Below are 20,774 nucleotides of genomic sequence, written 5' to 3'. Positions count from 1 at the left end.
TGTGTGTGCGACTGTGCGCCTCTCCTGTCTCGATACTGTACGTACGTTTGCACGTGTGTCCATTGGAGACATACAGAACAAGCACACAACCCACTAGCACACGCACGCACGCACGCACACACACACACACACACACACACACACACACACACACACACACACTCCCAGAGAGGATCTGTTTGATCTTGTATGTCCAATGATCTGACAGGCGGGGACAGGTCTGCGTGTGCGGCGTGTGTTGCATGCGTGCTGCGTACGTGCGTGCATATACGTGCATGTCGTCCGTCTGATATGTGGACTGATAGAGCGCTGTCACACGCAGAGAGGGAGGTTGTCAGTATGCAGTGCAGTGTCCGCTCCCCCGTCTGCATTGTCTGCGCTCCCATCAGCCCCATGCCGCGGGCGGGCAGGCTATAGGCGCACGCGGATCGCACGTGCAGCGTGTGATGTGTGCTGATGTCCTTGCTTTGGTCGGAAATGACTTTGAGAATTAAGCGCAGCGATACTAACCCCCCCTCTCCCCTCCCCCTCCCCCCCCCCCCTTCCAACAGTCAATATCGCCAACCAATATCACCCCATTGAAATAACACGCCGGTGTCATTATTGGCCGAGAAGCTGGCTTCTACGTGCCGTGCAGTGTTGTCGTTTTTGGCAGCCATCTTGTTTACTGACGGGGACATGTCACACCACGGCTAATGATATGATGACACTCTCTCAGAGTTAAATGAGTAGTTCACACAATAAAATATGTTATTTTCTCTCAATTCACCCTTTGTCAAGTCCCGCCCGTGGTTGTGCCCCTCTTCGCACCTATTGGTTGCCATTTTGTGGTTGGACAAAAATCCTTTCTCTCCATCCACTACCATTGAAATAACAGGTTTTTCAGTTGTTTCGTATTGATATTCTGTGCATTCAATATTTTTTTTAAACTTGGTGTCAGTAAAAAGAAACATCACAGGAGCAGCATGGTGACTGGACATTGTTCGTTTAGTTAAAATGATGTTTTTGCAAATTCAACATAAACAAGGCAGAACCAGGGTGGAACAAGGCAGAACGATCCTGCTGGTTAGTCAGTCAGGGACCAATCAGAAGGCTGACAAATGGTGAATTACACACCCCATAAAGCTTTGAATTCATGGATTAAAGAATACAAACCGGCGGGCTAGGGTACTAATTTAAACCATTGTGTTCCTCGTTTCTGGCGGACTCCGTGTTAAAAGGTTCAGCGACAGGTGTGTCCGCTTTACTTCCTGTATCTGTGTGAATTTAATTGAAGTTTGTGTAGGACAAAGTTTGTGAACATGCACTAAAAGCTGGATATAGGAGGGGCTAGCGCCCCTCAAAAAAAGAAAATTCCAACATTTTCAATTATTTTCCAAAATTATGTGACACCCTGTGAGATTGTAAGACGAGCTATTTTTGATGCTTTTTTTTAGGTGTTTATTTATCTGCTTTATCTCCTCTCCCCTCTACCTCTCTCTGACGTGGCTGTCTTTGATGAGGCGGTATACAGTGGGAGAGCTAATGACCGGCATTGAGCCAGGCTGAAATGTCAGATCAAATGTTAGGTCAACATGATCGTCAGCCGCCGGACCCATGCTGATGAATTATGAATACCTGCCTTGCCTTCCTGAATGGTGATTTGTACAATGTGTCAGGAGAAGCAGACAGAATTTGTCGACGCCACTTAAGAGTGTCTGTTGTTCACAGGGAGTTGAAGCGCCAAAAGGCTTAAATTATGCCGGTTGACATGAACGACAATGGAACACACACTCTCAAACTTATATGGACAGTATGTAATGGTTTATTTAATGTGATGGTATAGCCTATACCTGTGAGTCTGCTATAGACCTTGATACTAACGGTCTGAATGGAATCCCAAAATGGAAACTGACAGCCGTGCCCAATGGCCTCCTGGGTAATCCTGGGCAACCCCTTGGCTTTTGTGTGACTGTGCATGAAACAGATGACCCCCTGATGAACCCCCTGATGACCCCCTGATGACCCCCTGATGCCAAACAGCTTCCACTCATTCTGTGCACAGAGGATTTGCTAATTATGTAATTAAATTTTGACCAGAGAGAAATATTATCCTGTTTGATACAACAGAGATCATCAACATTATGCCATATTTTTCACAAGGTAGCAGCCAAAGAGTGCATGACCTTCTGATTATTGTGGTAGTTATTAATGACCCAATATCACTTTGACATTGCAATGTAACTTCTATTCAAGTCTTATGCTAACGGCGTTGCACACATTTCAATTCTTATAGTACTATTTTTGCACAATTTGTGTACTTGGATGGCATTGGTGGCATTGATGGCAATATGTTATGGCTTTATGAAAACCATAACATATTTTTTCTCACTACCACAATTCGTGTTCAATCACCGTACAAGTCGGGTTTATTTGGGCGCATAGTTAAATGGATTGGATTTGTGTATTATGCAGCATGGCACCATCCAGCAGAGTAGAACCGCTTCATACTGTCCATCTATCTGGCCATCAGCTTGTGTTTGATGTGCTCAGCTCTCTCCACTGAAAGGAATAGACAAAAGGGAGTCGGTTGAAAGGCACAGGGACAGTATAGAGGAGATTTGATAACTCAATGAAAAGCATCTTTTGGGCAGCAGCAGGTTCTTAGCGGGCTGTGTCCTGAAAGGCCTGCTGGGAGGTCTGACTGTATTAGTGGAGGTAGAAGGCTCTTGTGTTCTGCTCAACTGGAAAACCACAGGACAAAGACCTGCACTGCTTAATCCCTGCTCGGCTGCAAAACAAAAGAGAGCGCTGCTTTATCAAAACTACACGGCATTTTTTTGCCGTGCTTGTGTGTGTGCGCGTGCGTGTGTGCATGCGTGCTGTTTGTGTCTTCTGTTTTTTTTTTTCTTTTTCTTTTGCAGCTGTTTTCATACAGTGCCAAGAAAATGATTTTCTCAATATTTGATGAAGTGGCAGCCAAGCTGTAATCACATTCAAATGTGATGTTAAGAAGTTGCCTTTCTTTGCTCTCTTTCTTTGCTCTCTTTCTTTGCTCTCTTTCTCTCTCTCTCTCTCTCTTTCTCTCTCTCTCTCTCTCTCTCTCTCTCTCTCTCTCTCTCTCATTATCCCCCCCCCTCTCTCTCTCTCTCTCTGGGAGTGGTTTATATCACGTAAATCACTTTTCCTTGGGGGAAACTGGATCTGTCAAAATTGCTTTTGATCACTGTCGTATATTGTAAAGCAACTTGTTTTAGTTGGTGATGGATTTCCCACTTTCCATTTTTTCCTTTTTTGTTTGTACACATTAAATATGTTGGTACAGTGCATGCACAGTAGGTACAAATATCTATAATAATACCCACATGAATCCTATGGTTCCTATTCTTTGGGGAAGGGGGGCATGGTCACGATCATGGTGTCAGTATCATGGTCACTATCATGTCAGTATCATGGTATCATGGTCACTATCATGGTGTCAGTAATCATGGTGTCAGTATCATGGTCACTATCATGTCAGTATCATGGTCACTATCATGTCAGTATCATGGTCACTATCATGTCAGTATCATGGTCACTATCATGTCAGTATCATGGCATCATGGTCACTATCATGTCAGTATCATGGTCACTATCATGTCAGTATCATGGTCACTATCATGTCAGTATCATGGTCACTATCATGTCAGTATCATGGTCACTATCATGTCAGTATCATGGCATCATGGTCACTATCATGGTGTCAGTATCATGGTCACTATCATGGTGTCAGTATCATGGTCACTATCATGGTGTCAGTATCCTGGTGTCAGTATCATGATCACGCGCTACTACAGTAATCACTCAACCTTATGACATTGAAAGTGGTGTCTAGTGTGCTGTCTTAGCTGTGGTCAAAGATAGAATGGCCAAAGATGGGATATTTTAGTGGTTATGCATCAAACAGCACATTACACGTGTTGAGTGGATATGTGTCAAACACCACGGTGTGTGTGTGTGTGTGTGTGTGTGTGTGTGTGTGTGTGTGTGTGTGTGTGTGTGTGTGTGTGTGTGTGTGTGTGTGTGTGATACGTGTGCATGTGTGCAAGAGGAAGCTTGGCGGTGGTGGGTGGGGAGCTGGGCGAAGGGCCACCCCTATTGTCTCAGCTGTCACGGATGGACGACCCCCAAACCCCGCGAGCCCCTCAGAGGCCTCAAAGGCCCCCGGGGGCCAGGCCCCAGCACTGTGTCCGCGGGCCCCCAGGCCGTGAGAACCCCCCGGCCCCTGGTCAATGAACACTGGGATCCAGGGGGACCCTGGGAGCAAGTGCCTTGGCCATCTGGAGCCAGAGAGCGGAGACCCTGACACGCGGCTGTCACACTGGGGGAAAGAGACTGGACGCTCTTCCTCTCTCTGTGTGTGTTTGCTTTCTGTCTCTTGTCTCTCTCGCCTTGCTTTCTGTCTGCTCATCTCGCCATTTCTGTGTGTCTCGCTCTCACACTCAGGTTCTCTGCCTGTATAACTTCTCTTTATCTTGCACTCCAGCACACGTGCACGCCGCACACACGCGTGTGCGCACACACACACACACACACACGCACACACACACATGCACACACACACACACACTCGCACACACGCACACACACGTGCGTGCGTGACACCAGAAAAGAGAGGAAAGCAAGAGTGAGAAGAGAAGGACTGAGAAACAAATGGAAGAAATGAACATGAAAGCAAAACAAAACATAAGCCCCCAGATGCATGCTGGGTAATAAACATGCTCTACCCACTCCATGGCTATTGTTGGGTTGTTGTCAGGTCTTTATTTTTGTTTCGTCTGAAAAGAGAAATGAGTCAGGCTACAGTACATCACCTCTGTTCTGAGACAAGGTGTATATCTCTGTCTGCACAGGCCTCTCCTTATTGTTTGTTTCGCTCTCTCTCTGTCAAGTTAGTCTGTCTGTCTGTCTGTCTGTCTGTCTGTCTGTCTGTCTGTCCACCCCCTCTGTGTGGGAAGTCGCCTTCTCTGTCACATTCCTGAGCGTTATAGGCATTAGTTTAGCTCTGAAAGTTTAACGGCGGACCTGTAAGGGTGTCCACTTTCTCTGATATGTACTGTAATACCTCCCTAACCGACCTCCCACACCCCCACATCTCACTCTCTCTCCCTCTGCGCTTCTAACACACACACATGCGCACATGCACACCTGCATACACATCTTGGGCTGAAGGCAACTGTGTGGCTCTGCATAATGGCGGCAGCTTGCCGTTTTAGAGTGCTAGTCTTCTCCAGCTGAGGCGATTAGCATAGATCTCCCATGCAGATGGAGTTGACCTTCACTCTGGCAAACACAAAATGCCAGCGATAATTACCTGCCTCTCTTCACAAACAACACCCCGGTTCAACCCTCCACCTAGCTCTGGTCCATAGCTCTAATGCCGTTGCATCTAGAGCTACTGTATGTTACCGATGACTTCCGGGGCTCGCATGAATGAAATGCAGACCAGCCTCTTGTCTTTAGCGTAAATATAAAGAACGTTTTTGCTACTCACCAAAACAAAGGCGGGTTGTGTCATTAGAAAGCCTACTTTCCTTAGTGGACGCACTCTGAGTCCCACACCACCCGTATAAACGGTACTTTTTTGCCAGAAAGGGATTTTTCTTCCCTGGAGGAAAAATATTCTCTATGAGAGTTTTCTCCGGGCAATATCGGTAGAGGGTGCCCAGAAACTGATCTACAGTCAGTGTCCGGACCAGGCGGCTGGATTTGAGGCTATACAGTAAATAGGAAGTCATTATCAGAATCAATGGCCCACCAGATGTCACTATTTCACCTCGTGGAGGCTTTGGAAAGATTTACTCTCAATACAAGTTAATGAGGTTTTGGCCAGGACATTACACTTGATTTTATTACCTTTTAGTTAACATTTTCATAAACTCTTTGTGCTTTCAATCACTAGTTTAAAGTATTTTTTAAATGATGGTGATATGCGTTTAGTAAAAAGTGCGGTATGTTTCTTGGGCTTTCTAGTGGCTTTCTAGTGGTTCTACCGAGTGAAGATCCATCCTCCAATAGCGGTCGTTTCCGGTTTCTTTTCCGGGACCGGAAGTTCAAAGATGGCAAATTCCAATAGTGGTTGCAACACCACAGAGCTTACTTTGCGGCCCTCAGCTGCACCGTGTGTCACATTGCATTAGGATGGCGTGTCTGTATCTGTGTCGGATGATTCCCTGCGTGTTCACGCTTTAACATCTGTATCAATGAGCGTAGAGGTCAGGGAAACATCCCCCATTTTGCTCCCTTCTCCGCCTCCCCCCACCTCACCCCATCACTCTCCCTCTGTGCCGCTCTCCTCCCTTCCCTCCTCATCCCATATATGCTGCCCTCTCTGGTTGACTGCTTGAGAACGCTCAGTTCGGTGATCAAAGTCTTCCTCGGTCCTCCTATCCTTCTTCGCCCCTGGCTGTGTGTGTGCGTGCGCGAGCGCGCGCTTGTGCATTACGTTGTGTGTAACCACTTATCCGTGTGTGCGTGTGTGTGTGTGTGTGTGTGTGTGCTCTATAGTCATGCCCGTCTCATCTGTCTCACTATCTTTCTGCCTTTCGGCCTCATTTATACTTTGCTGCACATCATGTTGCGCAGCGAAAAGCAGCTACAACTGAACTATTACTGAGGTCTTCAGGTAAAGACCTTCTTAAAGTTCCTAATACAAGGCTAAGAACTAAAGGCGATAGAGCTTTTGCAGTTGTAGCCCCTACCCTATGGAATGAATTACCCCTTTCCCTAAGGAGGGCAGAATCTGTCGATACATTAAAAAAGCTGCTAAAAACCCATTTGTTTCGTAAGCACTTTTGTTTGTAATATTGTCTGTACTGCATGTTTATATATTTTATCACTACTCTGTCATTGTGTTGTCGTTTTATTGTTGATGTATGTGTTGCTCTTGTTTTATTTCATTTTATTTATTGTACAGCACCTTGTGACATTTGTTTTGAAGCTTGTGTATCTGCTATTTCGGGTGCGTGACACTGGTGCGCAACTAACTATAAATCGGGCATCAGTATAGCGCCATGCAGGCTCTCTTCTCTTGCATCATCCTCCTGTCTCCTGGAGGACATGCATGCATGCATGCACACGCACGCACGCACGCACACACACGCACGCACGCACAGACATGCACAATGATGCTTATTCAACATGACGGATTCGTCTTCTCTATCTCCTTTCTCCAGAGCTAACGCACGCACATGCGCACGTGCACATGCATGCACGCACACACACACACACACACACACACACACACACACACACACACACACACACACACACACCTATATGTGCTCTCCTGAGTGTGTTCTTACTAGTACTAGCGTAGTTTTGCTTACAGCTTGGTGGCAGAGTCCCGGTGGGCTGTGCCAGTCACAGTATCTAAACATCTCCGGGGCTTCGTTCATACGAGTCCCTCCCTCTCTTTCTCCCTCTCTCTCTCTCTCTCTCTCTCTCTCTCTCTCTCTCACTGTACTCGACGATTCTCTTTTGGATTTCAAGGTCGTGCTGATGATCGTACTGCACGGTTGACGACGCTCAGTGTTTCTCTTCCACCGACGTCGGGTGATACCTTGAGAATAATGTTAATCATTCGCTCCGAGGTCAAAATGATGCATGCGCTTCGCTTCTGTTAGGCGGTTTCTCTCATGATATCCGAGCACAGTACAGCACACATTCAGTACACTTATACTCATTCCCAGTGTTCGGGGAACCAGACATTGAGCTTTGTAGCCTATTTCTCCTCACAGACATGGTGCGATGTGAGAATGTATACTTCACGTCGCATACAGTGTGCATTGTGTCATCGGACAAGAGTGAGTCCCAAGCGGAGACTGTCTTTCTTATTGTTGGACAATAGTGCAGTGATGGAAGAAGTACTGATGTATATTTTTTTTTAGCAAGCATGCTAATGGAAGCCATTGTTCTCACGTTAATTAAAAAATATCTATCTTGTTTGAAAAAACAAAATGTCACTGGTAGCTGGGTTTCTAAAGTGTCCACATAATAATTAACCAAATGGTAGAGGCAAAAAAAGCGTTCCTCAGCTCCAACCGCACACGGCGGGTCTATATCTCTAAACCGTTTATTATTATTTTTGCCTCTACCAGTGGTTAATGGATATATTATCGTCAGATTACCATAAGAAAAATGGCTACCCCAGATTTCTCCTTTAATGGGTTGAGGTTACTTATCACCACTGCAATAGAGCGTTGCAGTCCCGCCCCCTTTCAGAACAACGAGTGGCCCAGGAAATGAATCCCAATGCATTTTTCCCATAGGCATTTCAAAACGTATTTATTTAAAGACCTTTTAAGCTGTCGTGACAAATCATGACAACACACACAATATTTTGGACCAAACAAATAATTACAAAGAAGAAAAACTAAAAAAGTGTTGTAACCTGCCGTTTTTTTCTACTTTCTAATTCTTTGTTTGGCCCGAAGAATTGTGTTTGTTGTCATGATTAATCATCATCACGACAAGAGTTGGCTTCGTACGACGCTTAAAAGGTCTTTAAATAAATACGTTTTGAAATGCCTATGGGAAAAATGCATTGGGATTCATTTCCTGGGCCACTCGTTGTTCTGAAAGGGGGAGGGACTGCGACGCTCTATAGTGTGTCCCAAGTAACCAAAATAATTGGGATGTGAGGTACAGTCTCCTTTGTTCTGTTTATCCTGATCAGCTATCTCTCTCTCTCTGTCTCTCTCCTTAGTTATTTTGTCCTCTCCTTCTTCATTATTGTCCCTGCCCACCTCCTCCTCTTCCCGGCGTAGGGTCAGTGGTGCGCTGCTCCTGTAAACATATTTACTGTGTCAACATGGCCGCGGTGAGGCAGCTGAAGACTGTAACAGGTGCCAGTCAACAGCCGGGCCTGATCTCCAGTGCATTAAAGGATCTCGGCTGTAGACGTGGATTAGTGTCGCCTGCCCATTGTTTGTTTGCTAATTCCGTCTCTGAGGTATTTGTTGGGAAAAATAGGCATGAATAATTGAACGCAACTTCCAGTGGACGTAACGAAGCTATCAGCGCACAGCGAGGGGGGATTAATGAGGAGGGGGTGGGGGAGTGGGCAATGTGACGCAGGCCAGAACAACGGAAACCTTTCCCAGATACCCAGAGAAGCGAGTTGGTAAACAGAAATTGAATATGCATTGTTTCATGGAGAGAAAAAACACTGAAATGAGAAAGGAGCGGATAAAGAAAGGGCCACCAGCGCTTTGCAGCGAAGTGTGTCTAAGCACGCAGCTTTGGAATTGAGAGACACTGGGGCCATCGTCCCGAATGTGCACATTTCAATCATTTGACGCACTGTATTGTCTGAGAAATCGCTCCTACATTAATTCCCATGAAGTAAGGTTAAGACGGTATTAATGTTTCCATACTCCTGGTTTCTATTCTAAGTCTAAGACCTGGCTTTTGTAAGATTATTTGGCTTGTCATAGAAGAGAGCCATAGCCAATGTTCATGGTGTAACATATTATTGTACGTGCAGATGACTGACAGTAGCATATTTGATCAGACATGGATCACAACCACACTGAAAGCAGAGAGATGAAGGACGCAATGCTTGGAAGGATGAAGAGAAAACAGGAGAGAGTGGAGAGAGGCAGACAAAATGGATGCATGGAGAGATAGCACAGCAGAGGACCATTGCAAAACCATCATTGCACTGTCCTATAAACAGTCATTTTACCACCCATAAACTGCAGTATTGTTGATAGTTATTCTGCTCATCTCTGACACTAGATGGTTGGGACATGTACTGTAATTTAACTGGCTGTTCAAAACAGCCAGCAGCTGCCCAGGCGGTGGCGTAACCGTCTGGGAACCCGACTGGTAATCCAGTCGCAGTGTGCCGCAGGTTCGACTCCCGAGCCCGACACGGCCTTTACTGCATGTCTTCCCCCATCTCTCTTCCTGTCAGCCTACTGTCTGTCCCTTCAAAAAACCAATAAAAGGCGTAAGCCGCAAAAAAATATCTTAAAAAAACAACAACAAAAAACAGCCAGCATCTCCTATTCGGAGTGACTTACAATTGCAAGATCACTCCACAACCTGGCTCCAACCCTAATCCCTCCCAGCCTCCTCCTCGACATCTCTTCCCGGCTCCGTCACACCATCTCTCCAACCCTTCATCTTCCCATTCTTCATCCCTCCCTCCCCATTTCTCTTTCCTTATACACTCCATACACCTCCCCAGCACTCCTCTCCACTCCATCCGCTCTTTCTCCACTCCACCCATGCAACTATCAGTCTCCAGTGTCCCTTCATCTCTCCCGTTTTTTCGTCTCCATCTCCAATCCGTTCCCAGATGTTCCATCTTTGCACCGCTGCTGCGTCCTCCAGCTCTCTCCGCCCTCACTCCAAGAGGAGAAGTGTGTGTGTGTGTGTGTGTGTGTGTGTGTGTGTGCCATATGACTCACAGGGCCCTCATGGTGGAGATGGTCAGGCCCTTGGGTGCATTGTGTTTGTACATAACGCAGCTTTGTCTCCTCTCCTCCTCGACGGATAGCACTCTCTATGAGCGGACATAATTATGCACGCAGATCCAGTGTGATTGCAGACGAGTTTTCACTCACTTTGATGTCATCGCCGCGTCCAAAGTGGATGAATATAATAGCAAGGGGCAAAACTGTAAATACATCCCGCCGACGTTCATATGTAGACTAGAGGATGATGATGACTCCAGGCGGTCTTTCGGTTTTACGTAACATGTGTGTGATCAAGGGTGTGTGTGTGTGTGGCGACAGAAACGGCAGCAGCAGAAGTTTGTCGAGATCAACAACGTAAACGTTCAAGGTGGTAGAGAATGGAAAATCTGTCATGTTGAATAAGCATCCTCGTGTGTGTGTGTGTGGGTGTGTGTGTGTGTGTGTGTGTGTGTGTGTGTGTGTGTGTGTGTGTGTGTGTGTGTGCATGCGTGCCTGCCTGCGTGCACGTGGGGGTGTTCTCCTGTCCAATTTCCACAGGCTGAAAAACAGATCGATAGCGACTACACCAGGAGCAACCACCGACTGACCCACCCCACCCACACCCGCACACCTTGTGACATCATGTCCTAGGAGAGCACTTCTTTTTAGACGGACAGACGCAGTCTTTTCTTTGTACTTCTTTGTTCATAGTTCTCCTTTCATCTTGTCTCCTTTAATCTGGCTTCATCCTCGACAATATTGTTGTTTCCTTAGAAGGCCCTATAAAGCAATGGTTCCAAAACTTTTTAACTTTACCCATGGGGTAGTAGCTGAGCACAAGTGCTAATTTTCAGCAACGCCCTGCACCGAGTGGCTCGCTATGAGCTTGTAGATCTGCTATTTGTCAATAGCTAACACCAAAGGGGTTCCCGCCCAAAATGGGTTAAAACCTGGAAGCTAACCAGTACAACCTCAGTCAGGCTCCACTGGTGCAGATGGGAACAGTGGTTTTAGAATCTTAAAGGTATATTCAGTGATTTCACTTAATTCCTCCCTGTCCCCAGTTAACCCCTGGGGGTCAAAAAACCTTAGGTTTAGTTTTTGACTCTCTATCCTGATTGGACGAAAGGCTGGGTCCCACAGCCAAAAACGAAACCTAAGGTTTTTTGAGTGAAATCACTGGATATACCTTTAATATCTCTGATTCTTCTTCCATGCTGCGTTTTGGATCAAAACAAGATTGATTTGCGGCTCATTTCTATAAACAATATGATCATTGCCGGTTACAAAATGTATGTTTTGGGTGAATTTAATAACGCAGGACCTGTTACATAGTGATATTTCACTTCCTGTTTGCCCGTTTCCGAGAGAAAAGGCTTTCAAAATATGACGGTTCGAGTGGACGGTGGCTATCAATTCAGCCAACAGATGGCGGTGATGGCGGTAAAAGAGTCAAAAGTAAAAGTACTCAAGTCATTATTCAGAAGGATCCATTTGAAAATGGGTAAAATCTTTTGAAAATAACAGATCTACAAGCTCACAATGCTTTGCGGCACGTTGTGAGCTTGTAGATCAGCTATTTTCATACTGCCAAAGGGCTGAAGTGGGCCGAAGTGGGCTGAAGTGGTTTGTATATATGTTTTGTAATCTTTAAATAACTAGTAACATTTTCAAATAATTATAGTGGAGTAAAAGTTCAATATTTGCCTCTCAGATGTAGCGTGTAGAAGTATAAAGTATAGAAAATACTTTTGTAAAGTAAAAGTAGCTCACAATTGCACTTAATGCTGGAACAAGCATTGCAGGTGAAAACGATGCTTGGGCACAGGCACTGCTACTTTCCAGATATAGCTCAAGTTGAGCTAACGTCTACAAGTAACATTTGCTGGTGCCATTAACCAGTAATTAACCACAACGAGCTGTTCCTCCTCACATCACCGCATTGTGGGTAAAGTATGAAGGTGTGACTGCAGGCAGCAGCCAAATGCATTACACACAATGATGACTCTAACGTTGAAATACTTGAAGCCACAAAGCCATATAGGAAGATGGCCATACATTAAACCATTAAAACCAGGGAAAGCACCCGCGTCATTACTGTTGACTATTCAAAAATAGCAGATCTACAAGCTCACAGCGAGCTTGTACATTGCTATTTTTAGATATGCGAGCAGATTACTACAGATTCAAGTACACAGTTGTTCCTTACTTAGATTAACTTTGTTTTCAAATGTGATGCTTTGTATGGTCCCATTAATATGAACCTTCCAGCTATATTTTATCATCATCATTATCAGTCCTCATGAGAGGATTATTAAGGCTAGGAAATTTTAGGTTATTTGCAGAATACATCAGAAAGAATTGAAACGTTTGAGAACTACTCATTTAGAAGGCATTTTGTGGAATCAGGCTCTGGTCTTAACCGTTTCAGTTCATACGACGCATGACGCCGTCATAAGGATTCCGAAAAATTAGTGCCTATGACGTCTGTGGACGTCCTAGCGACGTCCTAGTGACACGGGGCGAGATAAGAATATTCCGAATTTTTCCTCTTTTTTTTTTGGCATTTCGCTTTTCGCTTTCCGTACGCTAACGCTCTGTGCAACTATTAGCTTCTATTTTGATGCACTTCCGGCACTAAATGTGTTTAATGGGTGAACACAGTGTACCTTTCAGGTGTATCTTTTTGTGCGTCCGTTGTGTCATATTTATACCCACATCCACGCATGGGACATCTTACAGGTTGTATTGCGTTTCCATGTTAGTGTGAGTAGGGGTGTGCGTGCGTGTGTGTGTGTGTGTGTGTGTGTGTGTGTGTGTGTGTGTGTGTGTGTGTGTGTGTGTGTGTGTGTGTGTGTGTGTGTGTGTGTGTGTGTGTGTGTGTGTGTGTGTGTGTGTGCGTGCGTGCGTCGGTGTACTGTATGTGTTCGTCTGTGTGTTTTTTCTTCTCTAATGGTGGAGTCAGACTAAATTGGTCTGTGAATGCAGTACAGCAGAATGCTCTGCCAGTGGTTTTGTGAGCTACAAGTGTAAAGGAACAAAGAGAGCCAGAGAGCTTCAAAGCAGTCTGGTGACATTTTGGGTCCTTCCATCTTCAAAGCCCCTGTTTGTGTTTGTAGTCCCTCTTTTGAGTATAATTATATTTCTTTTCCAAAGGCTCACAGCTGTCTATTTAAATAAATAAATAAATGTTACATTCTGTTTCAATTAATTTAATTATTTTCCCTGCAAAGCTTTGTGAAAACGTGACCCAATATTTCTTTGCTTGGTGATGAGTGTGAGTGACTAAAACGCATGATAACATTCATAACATACAGTATACATTAATGTATGTATTTTACTGTCTGCCTATCAGCAGTCATTGTCGATAGCTGTTGCCACGGGAACTGACAGATGGGGGAAGGCATGTGATGATCTGCCCAGACACCCTCATTTTCACCCTCCCTGCAGTCAAAGTAGCTCCTGTAATTTGTGTCCAGGTGCAGCACCAGCTTTCTTTTGGCAGGAGACCTGAGAATCAAAAAAGAAGAAACTAGAAAATGTGCTCTTCGGAGCAGGTTATTGTGGTCCAGCAAATGTTCGGAATTTGACACTCGGGATGGAATATAAAAAATCTGACAGATCCGTCTTGATCACATGACCATGACCATAGAGAGTACCAATTTCGGTGATGTTTGGACAAAATCAGTAGGAGTAATATGAAAAGTGTTTTGCAAATGTTGGCCTCCTGGCGGGGCTATAAAAGGCAGATAGGAAAAATGGACGGTTGGACTCACAGAAGGACAGAGGACAAATCATTGTCTCTGCCTCGCCTATGGTCTGGTGGAGACAATAAAATAAATGTATGACTAATTTCTAATTTCTTTCTTCACCTAAATAGTTGTTTGTGACTGTTCTTGCCCCTTTTCACAAAGTCATGTCGATAATGTGTAACCGGTGTTAGATTATCAGAGACCAAACACTCAAAGGGATTGTGACATTTAAAACACATTTTTGTAGATTTTTTGGCTTTTTTGGCTTTTCTTGACATCAATTTCACCAAAAAAAACGATGTTTGAACATTCAGTGTATTCTCTGCTGTCTGGACTTTTGTGAATAATTATGCAAAAATGTCTCATCTGGTTGGACGGCAGGCATATACGTAGATCCTTGCTAAACCTCCGCCCCCTCCCCTCTGCTCCCTGCCTACCCTCTCTTCTCCGCCCCTCTCCTCTCCGCTTCCTCATTGTGACCGCGACTTTGTTTCTTTGTAATACTTACTAATAATGGCTTCTAGAGAAAAATCAATCTGCTCTGTTGTTGGCTGTGTCAATCAACACAAGTCCTTACACTGGATACCAACTGGCCTAGATGACTCTTTTATTTTTGACGGTGACGTCCCTACTAAGTTGTCAAAGAAGCGCATCTTGGGTTGACAGGAAAGGGGGAATTACCGACATCTACAGGCTAAAATAATGTGTTTTTCCATGGCTTCTCAGGATGCAGATTACACATACACAAAAACTCCTGGCAAGAAATACTGGAGTGGAGTTGATTGTTCAAACTTTTTAGACACGTTTGAAGGACCATGGCCAAGACTTTTAATGTTGTTAAAATTATGTTATAAATAATGTCATAATACCTTTAAATCACCACTGATCCAACCATACCCAGCTGGAAACCATTGATCCGAGATGTCACGCAAGACGTACTAGTCGACAGAATGTGCTGCCCAGCTAGATAGCTCAGAAGGACCCAGTCAACAGCGGGCACTATACCCAACTGGATAGATCAGCGTGACCCAGTCAAGCATAGACAGACACGTTGTGTAATGAGGTTGAACCAGCTCATAGAGCACCGAAGTCCTGACGTCACTGTCAGTAGAGGGCGCCAGTCCACAGGTTCATGTACTTTTTATTTGTATTCAAATCCCCATAGGGGGATTTTTGATCATCCCGGCGTTTTCACTCATATGGATATGAGGCATCGACTGAAGGTGGAAATGTACAAATATACCCAAAGAGTAACACAATAGGCGCTAGAAACGAGTCAAACAACCCAGAGACTACATTTCCGGGTAGCAGCGGGGTGGCTGCAGTTGCCCGTCGCACAACATAAACTGAGTACTGACATGTTATTTATTTATTATTTATTATTTTTTATATTGAATGTTTCGTGGTTAGTACGAGTCGAGTCACCGCCAGCTGAGCTTATGTCAACGAGGAATCTCAGGAACGCAATGTGTTGACAGCTGGGCATGACGTATATTAGCAGCGACATTGCTTTCATATGTTTCAAGGCTTTTGCGGCCAAATTAATTCCATTTTCTCCAGAAACTGACTGTATCAAATATTAACGACGCACAGTTCTTATGGGGATCTCGATGCTCTATTGGCCTTGTGGTTAGTGTCTGCCATGAGAATGAGAGGTCGGGGATCAATTCCCTGGGCGGGTCATACCAAAGACTCTGAAAATGTGACCCCAGGTCCCCAGTGCGTCCCCCTGCTTGGCATCATCAGCATTAAAGGTTGGCTTGGGGGTAAGTCCCTATGACATACTGTACTAGCACCATGTCTGGGGGTGTATTTGTACATCATGGCTGGTATGTACTTGTAGGAGATAGGCCCCTGACCTATGGGCCACATGACTTGGAAAGGCTACTTAAAGCAAGGTTGAGTGGCGGTCATTAGATAACAAATGTGTTTCTTTATTTAAAGAGTATGGTCTATACCTGCTCTGTGTGAAAAGTCCCTTTAAGTATAACTTTTATTTTCTATTCTATTGATTTAATAATTTGGTACTAACATAAAATTGACTTGACGCTTGGGGGAAGCATTGCCTTGGGAGAGCAAGGGCCGAGGCACTCCCTCAAGGCAACGGTATGGGAAACACTAACTGACCTCTGCACTCGGTTATGGGCAGCCTTACCTGAGTGGGTGGAGAGGCTATCTGGTAATCAGGAGGTCACCGGTCTGACCCTCAGCTCCCCCATGTATACGGGTCGATGTGTGCCAGAGCAACATTTAAAGACGAGCTGAAATGGAAAACTAGGATTTTCACCCTTTTTTAGAGCTCCATGGCAGCAGGGAGTGTTGGGTGGGAGGAGTGGGGCGGAGGGGCTATGTCTCACTGGCAGTACATACAGTATAAAGCACTGCTGTGGTCACTCCTGATTCTTCTGTAATCTTAATTATTGACTAAAGTTATAGTGATGCTCTCACACCATTCCAGTGTAGAACACATTTAGATGTTGGGTTATAGAGAGAGATAAGACAAATCACTGTGGTTAACCAAAGGGAACCATGTTCAGACTAAAGATTAGTGATGTGAAAACTTGCAGCAGAATCAGAAACAGTTTTGTGTGATGCAACTTGTTGTTGCAACTTGTTCTTGCAACACAATCATCGAGCATGCGTTGACCTGCTATGGGGCAATGACGACGTTTTCCACTGCAACTGTTTCTTCATATTGCGGATCACTCACTGCTCTGAGCTAGGCTTACAGTACACCTCACAACGTAGCCTGCAGCAGTTTCACAAAGGGAGAAATTCACATGCTGTATGTGTATGTCCATGCATGCATGTGTGCTTTCTTATGAGAACAAAAAGAAAAAAATAACATTCCCCTGAAATCCACCCAAAATATAGGGGAAGTACTGTATGAAAGAAAGAGACAATAAATATTCCATAGATGGATGGATAGACAGACGGCATATCTCTCTCTCTCTCTTCTGGTTTTTCCTCTCTCTCTCTCTCTCTCTCTCTCTCTGACAATCTCTCACTGTCCTCTTAAATCAATATGGGTGACTGTCACGGGTCAGTGGCCTGTACACAGGCGGCGGAACAGCTCAACGTCCCCCTGGACTCTCTGTGGAGGTGATAACTTGCTCCTATCTCGCACCCTCTCTTTCTCCAGTGTTTGTTGCCCCGCAAATTTGACCGGTCTGGTTGAACTGCTTTTGAACAATTAAAGGGGGGCCTCCATCGTACACTGGAAATCACTTTTTCCCCCTTGCCCCTCCAATACATATCTTTTGAAGATTACATGTTATGGCAGCCAAGTCTAAGGGTCTATGTTTGTTTAGAGCACTTTTGTTGTAAATCGTTTTCCAGCCAAGTCTATGGACTTTAATGTTTGTTTAAGGCAGTAAATGATGACGTAAGACGTCATATGGCCAATATACGGTCAATTCATCTTGCGCCCCTTACTATCACACGATTGTAATTGGTCTAAAGCATTTAAAATAGCATAGAGCTCTAGGACTCAGAGCAGCAGTCGTACCCAGACAGCAGCAGAGAGCTTTAGGACTCAGAGCAGCAGTTGTACCAGCGTCCAGCAGTGGTGAGCGCACCTCATGGCACGCTCTGCTTTTGCACAAGTAAGCCATACATGGCCTACTTGTGTGCAAGGCGCAAGTTGGCATCTCGACAGAGTGCATTTCTAGTTACTTGCGCAAGCAGAGTGCGCAAGTATTGTGGTCGGCTGGACCAGAAGTGTTATGTATGTATGATGGGCATGGTGGTCATAGTCTATAACTTAGAATTGGCGGTTGATGGTGATGTAATTAAACAGGGTTTCAGATTACATACATGTATACATACATACATTATCCTTTACCCACCCGACATTGAAACATATCTTAATTACGTCACCATCAACAGCCAATTATAAGTTATAGAATATGACCACCATGCCCATCATACATACATACCACTTTCTGTCCAGCCGACCACAGTATACTACTTTCGAGTTACATACATGTATACAAGTTACATAAATGTATACTGTACATAAATTACCTTTTTCTCACCCCACATTGAAACATATCCGTTTAAACGTAGATTGGTTACGTCACCGATATACCTTCATAACAATCCATTTGTAGTGTTCATGAGATTTAAACCAGAAGTTATAATAGGCAGTATACTACATTTCAAAGAATATTTTAAAGCACGGGAACAAGAGGAAGGAGCAGCAAGTAAATTGATGGTGACGTAATTAAGATTAGGTTTCAGATTACACATGTATTCCATACTTTACCCACCCGACATTGGAACATAATCTTAATTACGTCACCATCAACAGCCAATTATAAGTTATCGAATATACCTACCACGCCTACCATACATACATACCACTTTCAGTCCAACCAACCACAGTATACTATACTTTCAAGTTACATACATGTATACATACATGTACAGTATACATACATACATTACCTTTTACTCACCAAACATTGAAACATATCTATAGATATTCTTAAAAGAATATATTTTTGTCTCTAAAGTAATTTTTTAACTGTTTTAAACAAATTAATTGTATTTTATATTAATGTTGGATTTCTTTAAAGGTTTATTTGTTGTTTTAGTATTTCATTTCAATATTTTACAGAGGGGCTGATAGTAAGTTCATAGAGGTCGGCAGTACTTGCGCACTCTGCTTGCACACTAATAGGCCATTTATGGACTACGTACTTGTTGGTTCATTAAAGATATTTTTGGGGGCTTTTTGCCTTTATTGATAGACACAGTACGTTGACCAGCATAGGCCGGCCCAGGCCCTTTTTGGTTTATTGAGTTCTTTACCCTTGACACCTGTGGACTTGTCAGTCAGTGCCCAACCCTACTGCTCTGTGTAAAGTCAGTGAATACATTCACTGCTAAGAGAAGATATTCCAGCTCACCTGATAATATCGCATAAGTCATTCTATTCACATGTCCAATCAGGCTGGCGGACCTGCCTGCCTGCGTCTGTCACAGTGGTTTGAGCATCTGGCATACTTCCCTCCTCCTCACTTCACACTCCCAAGTCCAATTACCTGTGTTAAGGCCTGCACATCCGAGAGAAGGAGCTGAGGGGATCATATTCCAGGCACACAACTGTTCTTTCTGCCCGTCGAGCCAACAGGCCTATAGGCGTCCTGAAGCTGCAACAGTAAGCACCTGTGAGACATTAGCACCTGGATGTGTGAACAGCAAGACCTGTGACACTTTTTCTTTTCTTTTACCAATGACTTATACACTACCTGAAAAACTCTTCTGGGAATTCTCCACCACGTCTCTGCCTCTAGTATTATTATTATTATAAACTTTCTTACAGTATTTGCAATTTTCAATACATTTCTACCCCACTACATCTCAGAGGAAAATATCATACTTTTATATGTTTTACAAAACACACTAACCAGTTCAGCCCTATATATTTCGGCCATTTGAAATGAGCAGATCTACAAGCTCACAATGGGTCACGATAAGACGCATTGTGAGCTTGTACATTTTTGAAAAAAACTTGTGAAATGTGACATTCTGCACAATGAAGAGTAGGCTACTTTTACTTAAGTATATTTTGATAGAAAAACTGTTGTACTTTGTCTTTTACTCAAGTACATTTTTAATACGGGACTTTTACTCGTAACAGTGTATTTCTACATTGCAGTATTGATACTTTTTTTTTAGTACTTCTTCCATCACTGGTATCTCTCTGTCTTGATGGACACCCAACCCGACCCACCCCATGTCTATTGTTTCTATTGGGTGCACTCGCTGCGTGACAGATGCATGTCTCGTATCTTTTCTCATTTTATGGTAGTCAATACTTCTGCAGGATAGATGCCAGTCAAGATGTCACCCTTTCTTCTGACTTTATCGCCGTTCTTTGAAATGTTCTAGACAGGGCATGCAGGTCGATGAGGCTGAAATAAATTGTGGGAAAAAGGAAACTCCTGCAGATATCTACTATTGCTATTTTAAGAAAGAATTGCCACACCCGGCCTTTTGGCCTGGCTGAGACAATAAGACAAGAAAAATATAGCCGCAAGCAGCAATAAGGCGGGACCAAGAAAGAAGACAAGAACAATATGCACAAATAAGACTGACGAGCTGAGTTGTCAGTACCCGGATTTGAACACCTTGTGGTCCGAAGGCAAGGGCTCTACTGACTGAGCTACATGGAGACAATCAGTTACTACATTTTAAACAGTAACATCATTCAGTGTTTTGGTAACAAGTATGTGTGTCCTGGTTTTGAGGATGTCTTTATCCATTACTACAGTGTGTTTTGCTGTAAAAAAAATATAGCAGGAGTTCCTCCTCACTCTGCCCAATATTTTGGTGACAGTCAAACTACAGTAGCTCTTGCCGTGATTTAATGTTTCTTCATGCTTATCCAACAAAAAAACAAACCGCTATGCCGCACGAACTTAGTTATAATAGTCTCAATGGAGTTAAGTAGTTGATCATCTTCATAGCCTGGCAGCCTGCTAGCTAGCAAACCTAGTATGTAATCATAACCTCCTCCTAGCTTGTAGCTCCTTCTAAAAACCAAAGGAAGTGTGGTTGTAACTTGTTGAACATTTAGGGTTGTATGAAA

General features: G+C 44.1%; 1 protein-coding gene across 1 annotated transcript in view; it reads left to right on the top strand.

Moving 5' to 3' along the window:
* Positions 1-20,774, top strand: part of ptprn2 (protein tyrosine phosphatase receptor type N2) — a gene marked incomplete at its 5' end in the record, with an annotated part of 201,475 nt that overhangs the window by 75,639 nt on the left and 105,062 nt on the right. The window lies entirely within an intron of this gene.

Source organism: Protomyctophum parallelum (genome assembly GCF_964188405.1).
Source record: "Protomyctophum parallelum genome assembly, chromosome: 12".
NCBI classification, from domain to species: domain Eukaryota; kingdom Metazoa; phylum Chordata; class Actinopteri; order Myctophiformes; family Myctophidae; genus Protomyctophum; species Protomyctophum parallelum.
This window is presented reverse-complemented; position numbering and strand designations above follow the sequence as displayed.